The sequence below is a fragment of the Trichechus manatus genome, unplaced genomic scaffold, assembly GCF_000243295.1.
Source record: "Trichechus manatus latirostris isolate Lorelei unplaced genomic scaffold, TriManLat1.0 scaffold00100, whole genome shotgun sequence".
Classification (NCBI taxonomy): Eukaryota; Metazoa; Chordata; class Mammalia; order Sirenia; family Trichechidae; genus Trichechus; species Trichechus manatus.
The window spans coordinates 8,495,475-8,506,611 of NW_004444036.1; the positions used below are offsets into that span (position 1 = coordinate 8,495,475).

The window sequence follows — 11,137 nt, forward strand, 5'->3', positions numbered from 1 at the left end:
GGCTAGGCCATGATTCCTGGTACTGTGTGATTTTCCTGTATGAGGTAAACCTGCCTCTATGATGTTAATGAAGGGAGGATGGGTGGCAGTTGTGTTAGTAAGGCAGGACCTGATCTACAACACTGGATTGTGTCCTGAGGCAATCTGTTGAGATATAAAGGACAGAAGTGAGCAGTGAAGACAGGCGGACTTCATACCATCAAGAAAGCAGTGCCGGGAGCAGAGCGCGTCCTCTGGACCAGGGTCCCTGCGCAGAGAAGCTCCTAGTCCGGGGAAACACCAAAGAGAAGAAGGCTGACAGAAAGACGACTTCCCCTGGTGCTGACGCCCTGAATTTGGACTTTCAGCCTACCTTACTGTGAAGAAATAAATTTCTCTTTGTTAAAGCAAAAAAAAAAAAGTTCATTAAAAAAAATCTCAAGAGCCACTAATTGCTACATTCAGTGGTTACATCTTAGGCTCCTTTTCCTCTGGATCCTTCTGCAGCATGACTTACTCCCTGGGCTCATCACTCTCCACTTCACGACACCATTCTCCTGATCCTCTTCCTATTCTTGGACTGCTCATTTCTCAGTTTCCATGACTGCATTTTTCTTGAGCTACTCCTTAAACATTGGTGTTCCCCAGGGTTCTGTTCTTTCCCTTTTTTCATCTAAACACTGTGCTCTCCCTAAATGATCTTATCTAAACCCATGGTTTCTACTAAGACCAACTTCTACCAATACTTTGACAATCTCTATCCAACTTTCTATCCTTACTCCAGTCCTGCATGTATCAAATTGTTATTATCAGACAGTTCTTCTAGATGCCCCAACGGGATTTCAAAATAATGACTCGTAATTCTACCCTTCCCCAACCAGCTCTCACTTTTGTATTCCCCATCTCATCAAGAGGCATTCTAGGTGCCTCCTTCTCCCTATTTGTCCCTAACCTGCCTTTAAGTCCTACTGATTATGCCACACAATATGTTTGCTTATCAGGAAAGTATGCATAACGCCAAATTAATACCAAATACCAAATTTATTAGTATTCATTAATTAAAAGCTATATACTTTCATTTTGGAAAAGTGGAACACAAGAAGGCTGTGTATAATGTGGCAAATAAATATAAAATCTATTTTAGACACTATAATCAATGCTTGGCAGAACTATTTTACTAACGCATTCAAGATCAAAGTAAGCTATCAGTTTTGTCTTATCTGTTTTTTTAATTGTACTTTAGATGAAGGTTTACAGAGCAAATTAGTTTCTCATTAAAAAGTACACATTGTTTTGGGACACTGGTTGTCAACCCCACAACATGTCAACACTCTCCCCTTCTCAACCTTGGGTTCCCCATTACCGGCTTTCCTATCCCCTCCTGCCTTCTCGTCCTTGCCCCTGGGCTGGTGTGCCCATTTAGTTTCGTTTTGTTTTATGGGCCTGTCTAATCTTTGGCTGAAGGGTAAACCTCAGGAGCGACTTCAGCACTGAGTTAAAAGGGTGTCTGGGGGACATACTCTCGGGGTTTCTCCAGTCTCTGTCAGGCCAGTAAGTCTGGTCTTACTTTGTGAGTTAGAATTTTGTTCTACATTTTTCTCCTGCTCTGTCTGGGATCCTCTATCGTGATCCCTGTCAGAGCAGTCGGTGGAGGTAGCTGGGCACCATCTAGCTGTATGGACTCAGTCTGGTGGAGGCTGAGGTAGTCCTGGTCCATTAGTCCTTTGGACTAACCTTTCCCTTTTGTCTTTGGTTTTTTTCCTTCTCCCTTGCTCCAGATGAAGTGGAAGCAGTGGAGTATCTTAGATGGCCGCTCACAAGCTTTTAAGACCCCAGACGCTACTCACCGAAGTAGGATGTAGAACATTTTCTTTATAAATTGTTATGCCAATTGAGCTAGATGTCCCCCAAGACCATGGTCCCTGGCCCTCAGCCCAGTAATTCAGTCCCTCAGGGAGTATGGATGTGTCTATGAAGCTTCCATGACTTTGCCTTGGTCAAGTTGTGCCGACTTCCCCTATCTGAGTTATTTTTAAAGATAAAATTAATGAGCTTAGAATTTTCTAAGTGATATAAGGCATATGTACACAAATACATACTGGGAACAAAAGAAAGATCATACAGTGTTGTGTTCTGATTAATCAAACATTCTTGCTAGTAGAGGCCTATCAATAGTAGACTAATTATCAATTTTCAAAATAATTAGAATTAATAAACACAGCAAATTAAACTGAATTAAAAACTTGATTATTTCATTTTCTTTCTCAGGGTCACTATGGACACCAATTATTACTCTGTCAAGATGTACTGGTCACATTTAATGGAGATTTAATAATAGAAGACTAGATATTAGCATTCATATACTTGAGAATAGGCTGCTTTGTGTTTAATTAATCTGTTACTCTAACAATGCCTAAAACACCATATATTTCACTTCTTGTCAAAGTAACCCTCTCCATTCAACAGTTATCACTATCTGACAATGTCTCAGAGAGCTAATATTCACCTGTCTGAAAAAATATGCCATCTAAACAGATACTAGGCTTTCAAAAAAAAAAAACAACCCAGGTTCCAGATACTTACTATATTGGAAACATCACAGGGCAAAAAAGCAGGGGAGAAAAAAAGAGAGAGAGAGAGAGAGAGAAGGATTGATAAACTGTAAGTCAACAGACCCCAAACTAAAGGCAGTACCCAGTCCACTGAGGTAGATTCCTAGCAGGCAGGATTCTTCGTGATCCCGTCCCTGGTCACACACAGTCAGACTGAGGTGGGAAATATGAATCAAGATGAACAGCCTTTTGTTAAAAATTTAGAAACAGGGAGGGAAGAGAGGAAGACAGGGAGAAAGAGAGGACGTATGTATGACTACAACATGATGACGAGCAGCTGTAGGCACCAACTTCTGCCTGCCATGGGAGCGGAGTAGCAGAGGGTTAAAGCAAACAGGCAGAAGTCAAGATGAGAAGACAGGGAGGGCTCCCTAAGGCTTCATTTTTCCAGGCCTTAGGCCTAGGTCTAATCCTGCCCTTGGGTTCTGAGAGAAATCCTTACATTCTTCCAATAAATTCCCCCTTTTACTTCCTTAGGTTGTTTTTCGTACTTAAAACCAAACCAAAAAAAACCTGTTGCCGTGGAGTCGATTCCGACTCACAGAAATATCTATACTTTAATTAGGTTATTCAAACTTTCTTGGCCTTATCTCTGCATCTGTAAAATGAAGGCATTAGACATGATTATCTCTAAAATTTCTTTTAGTCATAGAATTCTCATTAATTCTCCTATTCTTTATCTGTTTATATGAATGTGTACATCATATATACAGCATATGTACACACGCGCACGCACACAGAGAGAGAGAGAGAGAGAAAATAAATTCTAGCTATTTTTAAAGTCTCAGCAATGCATGTATGAAGTTTACCTGATCTAAATTGACTTCTAAAACTAATTTGTGATAGCTGGAGCATATGCAGTAACTTCCTTTCTACATGAAACAACTTAGTGCATCTCTCAATAAGACTAACAGCTTTAGAGCAGCAGCAGTATTTTATACTTTTATGGAAAGCATGTGTGTAAGCAGGAAACAATGAAATACTCAGTGATTAAATGACAAACATGATACGGTCTCTAGATGGAAGTAGTGAGTTAAAAGTACAGGTATGGAGTCAGATGCCCAGGCTTAAGTCCTGGTTCTACTTCTTATTAGCTGTGTGACCTTGGGGCAAGCTACTTAGCCTCTTCGTGCTCGAACGCTCTCACCTGTAAAATGTGGATACTAATATTAATAAAACCTACCTTAACAGAACCTACCTCATAGGATGCTGTGAGGATTAAATGGGTTAATACATGTAAAGTGCTTAGAACAGTATATGGCCCTTAAGTACTTCATAACGTTAAAGCTTACTATCACATCCCCTTCACTTGGTGTAAATGGAGTCAATATAAAAAAACCCTGACCTTTTAATGGTCCAGTTAACTTTGGAGAAACCCTTCTCCCTAGCAACGGCACTTCTAATCCCAGCCCACCTTCTCAGTAAAGTCTCCCAGGACCCAAAACAACTCTAATTCCATAGATGAAGAAACTAAGGTCCAGAGGTGAACTGACTTTTTATTCAAGGTCATGCAACTAGAAATAGAGTTAAGGCTAGAATCTGATTTGCAGAACATACAAAAGAATGTGGTTGGAAAGAGTAAAGCTTTTGAAATCAGACAGCATTTACTATTACTTACCATCTGTGTGACCTGGAGAAATTTAGTTAACTTCCTGACCTCGGTTTCCATCTATATATTAGCAATAATAATACTAACCTTATTGAGTTGTGGTGATGATTAAATGAATTACCACACGTTAAGCATCCAATCCAAAGCAAGGCATTCCACCAGAGTCCAGTGTTCAATCATCCAATTCTTCCTAATGCTACTTATCACCCACAAGACCATTAAGGACTAAACACCCCTCAATCTTCTCTTCGGACCCCACTCCTCCCCAGGGTTTATCACAATATAGGTTGTAAGAGATTAGGAAATGTACTGGTAGCTGAAACACTGGACTTCATATTTCACACTGGCATGGTTTTCCATTTTTTTCTCATTGCACAAGTATAATCTTCTAGCTTTACTAATGGGTTCCTTAGACTTTTTTGCACTGACAAGATATTACTACTCTCCATACCTATGCTATTCAATATGGAAGCCACTAGCCATGGGGATACTGAGCGCTTGAAATGTGACTAGTCTAAATTGAGATGTGTTTTAAGTGTAAAATAAACACCAGATTTTAAAGACTTAGTATGAAAAAAAGAATGTAAGCTATCTCATATAAATTTTACACATTGAAATAATATTTTGAATACACTGGGTTAAAAACATATTAAAATTAATCTCACTTGTTTCTTTTTACTTTATTTTAAGCTGTGGCTACTAGAAAATTTAAAATTACATATGTAGCTTACATTATATTTCTACTGGACAGCACTGATCTATTAACATCAACGTTTAAGGCATCAAACAAGCAAACTTACAAATGAACACGTCAAATAAAACCAACTTGTTCACAATCCATACCCTAGAAGAAGTTACAAAGAAAAGGGGAGAGGGAGACTTAGAATCAGTGAGGCTTAAACAAAAACACAAGCATAATAAAAAATAATAACTAAGAAAAGGAAAAGTGCAAGAATGCAAAAAGAATACACAAAAATCTTATGCATAAGAATTCTCTAAATACAGAATTACAGAAATTTAAGGAAAAAACTAATAAGAACTAATCATTGTAAAACTAACACAAAACTCAAGAACTCTGTAAATCAATGAGGGCTGGAAAAAATTCTTTAAGAGGCTTTGAGAAAAGGTATTTACTGACATACAAAATGTTCAATGTACAGAAATTCTGTATCCTCGTTTTTCAAAATGGATCATTGGATTAAGGGAAATTATGGTTTATAAACCTGTATAAAAACCCATTGCTATCGAGTCAATTCCGACTCATAGTGACCCTACAGGACAGTGTAGATAGAACTGCCCCATAGGGTTTCCAAGGAACAGCTTGTAGATTCGAAATGCCGACCTTTTGGTTAGAAGCCGAGTTCTTAACCACTGCACCACCAGGACTTCATATGGAAAACTTCTACACTTGGCCTTCAGAATTTCAAATGGTAGGTTTTCTCAAAGGGGTAACCAAGCTAAATTAGACTAAATGATAAGGCATACTTATACTACTAGGAAGAAACACTGAAGAGTGTGTCTTATAAGCTAGGCACTGACTAAAGAAAAAAAGAAAGCCTCACGTTTTCTATGCGTAAGAATGATTATCAAGTATAGTGATTCTCAAAGTGTGGTTAGGGACAACTGTGGTCCCAGTCCTCTAAAATGGCTTTGTGAGGTCAAAACTATTTTTGTAATAATTTTTTAAAAATTGTCTTTTTCACTTTCATTCTCTCATAAGTGTAGTGTTCTCCAAAGGCTCTCTGATGTGTGATATCACATCAGACTAACTGCAGAAGCCAATGAGAAGCCCAATGTTTTTTTTATTAAGCTAGACATTAAAAAGATTTGCAAAAATGTAAAACAATGCCACTCCTCTCACTAGGATTCTTAATGTTTTGGAAAATAGTTATTTTTCATTAAAAAAAAGTTATTTAGGTTAACATGTAATGGGATTGATATTATTTTTAAATGCATTATAAATATTTAAAATTTCTGTTTTAATTTCTAATACGGTAAATATAAATAGATACAACCCACATAAACCAAAGCTCGCTGGGATGCCAATTTTTAAGAGTATAAAGAGGTCCTGAGATCAAAAGGCTTGAGTACCACTGAAGATGTGATTAAGAGATAAATGGCAACACACACAAAACAACCTCTTCCTACCTCCACCCTGGAAGACTATTGCTGCTATTTATATCACAGAAATTTTTAACAGTTCAAACTCTCTAGTGACTAGTAAAGTAAGAAGTCTGGTGGGGGTAAAATTGGACAGGAAATTAAAGGCAGAGAAATTAAATGCTTCCTTTTTAGCTAGAAGGCTGCCATTCTGGTTTGAAGGCAAAAATCTAAGTAATTAAACAGAAGATGTTTCAAAATTAATGTCCATGTTTATGCCATAAGCAATAATTTAATGTTTTCACATTCCTTCCACAGCTGCTTGAAAATTCAAACAAAATCCTCAGCTATTCAGTACAAAAGCTAGATTCTCAGAGGTTGATATAATATACTTATTCTCAAGGAAAAAATTATTTCATGCTACTTTCATCTTCAAACTGTTACCCTACCAAAATTGATGCCTATCCAGAAAATACCATACATGCATATTAAAAAGAGAATGCACGGCTTACTAGGGGTAAAAACTGAATTAATTTGAATTCTAAAATTTCTCACAATTTCTGTAACCTATAAAGCAGAAATTTTAAATTCAACAATCTCAAAGTGGCCTACCTCTCAATGTACCAATGTAAAAGGAAAGAAAAATTTGAAAACAGACTAACTTTATGGGAGGAAAGGCTGCATAAGTTAACTTTAATTTATTTACATAATACTGGAAATTCTTTCTTGTACATCAAAATATTTTTCTAACTCTGTACTAAATTACAAATGACTGTTTAACTAAGCTATTAGGAAGACTCTGGGTCCTCCAGCCTCCAGGTTGGCACCTATTATCCAAGTTACTTCACTTTTCAGGTATGTTTACCATTTAGTCATCCTATAATAAAAGAAATGTTATAAGAAAAATCTCTGCTTCAAGGTTATTTTTCATCCGAAGACTTTTATCTAATTTAATACTCACTACAAGTAGAAATAGTCCAAAAATGATGTCATGGAAAACAGCTTCCCTTGTCTTTAGAGATTGGATCCAGTGAGAATTCTAGGAAAAGCCTCTACTGGGGAATAAAACCCCAAATCCTCTACATTACATCCTAACATGAAATCACAAATACTGTAACGTTAGCATTTTAGTTCTCCACAAGAATTATATAACTAAATCTCTTGGAAGGTCTTGATGTTATGATACAGATGTCCTGAAAATCTTTATAAAGCCCATGACATAGAATCATTAAATTCAAGGATCTTATCAGAGACAAAGGATCAATTTTTTTTTAATCTGTTCTTATTTGCTTCAATGATTCAGCCAGATGAGCTTTTAGATCTAACATCAAAAACAAAATCTGAGGAAATAGCTTGCCTTTTCTAGTTTCTTTATTCTAATGTTTTTAATTTTCCAATTTTCTATTTCTGAAAAGGTCTTCCACTTTTGGACCAGCAGCAATACAGCAGTAACCATGGCAGAGATTAACTATGAGAGCCTCTACAATGATTCCTACATGGCAATAATAATTATCTCCCATTACTCTTCCCCTTGTTTACCCTGCCCCAGATACACTGGGCCTCTTTGCTGCCATTTCTTGAAAATTAGCAGCACTCTCACCTTAAGGCCTCTCCACTTGCTGTGCCCTCTGCCTGGGTCACTGTATCCCAGATATACCTGCCTCTTTCAGGTCTTTACTCAAGTGTCATCTTCTCAGTGAGGCCTTCCCCAAACATCCTATTTAAAATGGCAAAACGCTCCCAACAACCAGACAATCCCCATCTTCCCTCTCTGCTTTATTTTTCTCTGTAGTATATTCAGTGGTGTCATACGTTATCAGTTTTACTAATTTGGCTTACTTTGTGCTTCAGTTTTGTTTTGTTTTGTTTTATTGCATTGACTGTTTTATCCCCAGCACCTAGAATGGTGCTTGGCACATAATAAATGCTTAATAAATATTTGTTGGATGAATGGATAAATGTAATCCTTACAACCCTCCATGTTATCATCCCTGATTTAAAGATAAGGAAACAAAGCTCACAAAGGTTAAATAACTTGCCTACAGCTATTCTATGTGGTGGAGTTGGGGTCTGCCAGATTTCAACGGCCCTCACGATTAACCACTATACTACATTGCCTCATCAATGACTCGCTGTCTTTCATACTCTTCAAAAACCCCACACGAGCTACAGCACTCCAATTCAGAGGAAATATAGCTTAATAAATTAATTCAATCCCCCCATAAACTCAAGATTCGTTCTCCTCACAGTTAACATTATTCACTCTCAAAACATTTATAACAGGAAAGGGCAAGCCTGATGATGGTTCCAAGTAGGGATAGCTACATAATTTTTGGGGCCCAGGGCAAAATGTAAGTGTGGGGTCCCTTGTTCAAAAAGCAGGAAAAAAGTGTTAAAGGTACTAAAATATACAGCTTTTTCCTTTCTTCTGAGGACTCTCTCGACTTGTCATGGTGTTTTTTTATTTGCTGTTTAATGTCATTCTAAGTGAAGAAAAATTAAAACTTTAAATGAGTATTAATTTTACCATTCATCTTTATATTGTGCAATGCCAGTTTTAAATGCATATTTTTAAACCAAGGGCAGAGGCCTAGGAGCACAGGATCCTGGGTGGCTGCACAGGTGGTACAGCCAGGAAGCCGGCCCTAGTTCCAAATTTCAGCTCCAAAGCAAACCCAAATGAAGGCAGAGGGAAGGTCAAATCTTGAAATTCCCCATAAAGCACTGAAATATCAAAATTTTATCTTCAGGACACCCAATAAGTCCAATGCATAAAAGCTACCACATTGAAGTAAGTAGGCTCTCCCTTCTGCTATTTTAATGTTGCCCACCTTACATTATTCTGCCTTTTAACAAAACACCCAAAGCATGCTCTGAAAGACAATTAGTATTGGACTAGAGGATTACAAATTTAATAGAACATCTAACGATCAGAAAACCATGTTAGCTAAAAATAATATACTAAAAAAAAATGCTTCTCTTTCGCTTTTTGTGTACCATTTAAGCCAAACCATACTACATTTTTGATGTGCCAAGTAGAGAATGATTCCATGCTGATCTGTTACGCATATGTATTACAAAATCTGGCAAATAAACTCAATTTTCAAACAACAAATGTTTACTATTCTATTGTCTCCCAAAGTTAATCAGCAATGAAGGGTGCAAATTAACATCCTTTACCACTGATAAACTGTGACCCTAAGCACCTACTTACTAAGTGTTGCAATGATGAAAACTGAGAATTCCATAAATATGATTACACTCGGTGCCAAGAAGTTGAAATTTTTTATACATTTCTAGCTCTATTAAGAATTACAGAAATATGAATGCCATTTATAAGCTCTTCAAAAACAACCTTCAAATTAATAGATGTATTTAGCCATCCCGTTCCCTAGATATGAAAGATAGCCATTAAAATTAGGATATACCTAAAAAGCATCTCCTAAATCAAAACTTAATCAGATTAACAAAGGTGATATAACCTCGGAAAACATAAAAGACTAATGTAAGACGCTGAACAAATATTCTGAGTAAGAAAAAGGCCTAAGTGGCCTAGAAAGATGAAAAGGAAAGCACTACAGTAATGTTAAATTTGAATTAAAGAATACCGTTATTTAAGCAGTTAGCATTTCATAGGAGGAAGGCCAAGCAAAGTGACTATTACGCATCTAATCGATTCACAGCACTGCTTGTGCTATTCCGTACTTACTGCTTATAGTTATCATATAGAAATAAAGAGGCAGCAACAGTTAGCCAGTACAGCATTAACCACGCTGGCAAATATTACAAAAAAAAAAAAAAGCCTTGCATTTTTATAACACTTTACAGCTATAAACGATTTTCACATATATGATCTCATATAGTCCTCACTATCTCCAGAGATGTGGATACTACTGTCTCGAATTCATAAATCAGGAAACCGAAGCTCGGTAAAGGATTTCTCACACAGTCGAAAACCAGACCTTCTGATTCCACGTTTTATGCCTCGCATTTCGCATAGTTCTATTTCAGGCATAAATAGAAATGTTAAAGGGGAGAAATGGGTTAGGGAAAAAATAATCATGGTACCTGCAGCTGTGTGCTGCAAAAAATGGCTGAATTATGCTTCTTTTTTTCTCTCTGAAAAAAATTAAATTTCAAACAATTTAAGTAAACTCAAAGACACATTAAAGCACCGGCGTCTACCAAATGTTTGACTCGGGTCTGGGTAAATCAGAGCTGAGACTCCTCCCGAGAGGCTTTAGAATCCGTGCCTAGCTCGGGGCCGCGGACGAAGCCGGGACACCCCCCTCCACCCGGGGCGGCCAGGCAGGGGCGGGTACGCACCTTGGGGGTTCTGTCCAGCCTCTAGTGGACGGCAGTCAGCATCAGGAACAAGCGGGCCGGCGGTGGGCAGGCGAGGCGCCGGGACGGCACTCGGCTTGGCTGGCTCCTCGAACCTCTACCAGGGGCCGCTCCCGGGCCAGACCGGGCCGCTCCGGCGGGGGACGAGTCTGCGCGCCTGCGACCCCCTCGGAACCACTCCTGGGAAAGAAGACAGCGCTGAGTCGCGAGTCGAGACGGTCGGGCTAGGCGTGGGGCGGTGCGGCGTCGGGGCCGGACCCGGCCTCACCAACACCGGGGGCTTTGCAGCGCCCGGCGGGGCTCGGCGTGAGGGCCAACACGGGGCCGCGGGTGGGGAAAGAGATTGAGGGGCCGCGGGAAGCGGTAGAGAAGCCGACGCTGACGACGTCGACGACCGCGTCTCCAGGCTTCTGCCCCGAAGCGCGCCGAGCCTCAGGATCACCCACGCCGGGGGTGGAGGAAGGCGGGAAAGGGGCGGGAAAGGGGCGGGGCG

General features: G+C 39.0%; 1 protein-coding gene across 1 annotated transcript in view; it reads right to left on the minus strand.

Annotated features, from left to right (window-relative positions):
• KLHL15 (kelch like family member 15) overlaps positions 1 to 10,783 on the minus strand; it is a 38,002-nt gene extending 27,219 nt beyond the window's left edge. Inside the window, exon 1 of the mRNA XM_004382856.3 lies at positions 10,627 to 10,783. The gene's annotated coding sequence lies outside the window, so the exon portion shown is untranslated. The remainder of the gene's footprint in view (positions 1 to 10,626) is intronic.
• Positions 10,784 to 11,137: the final 354 nt, after the last annotated feature.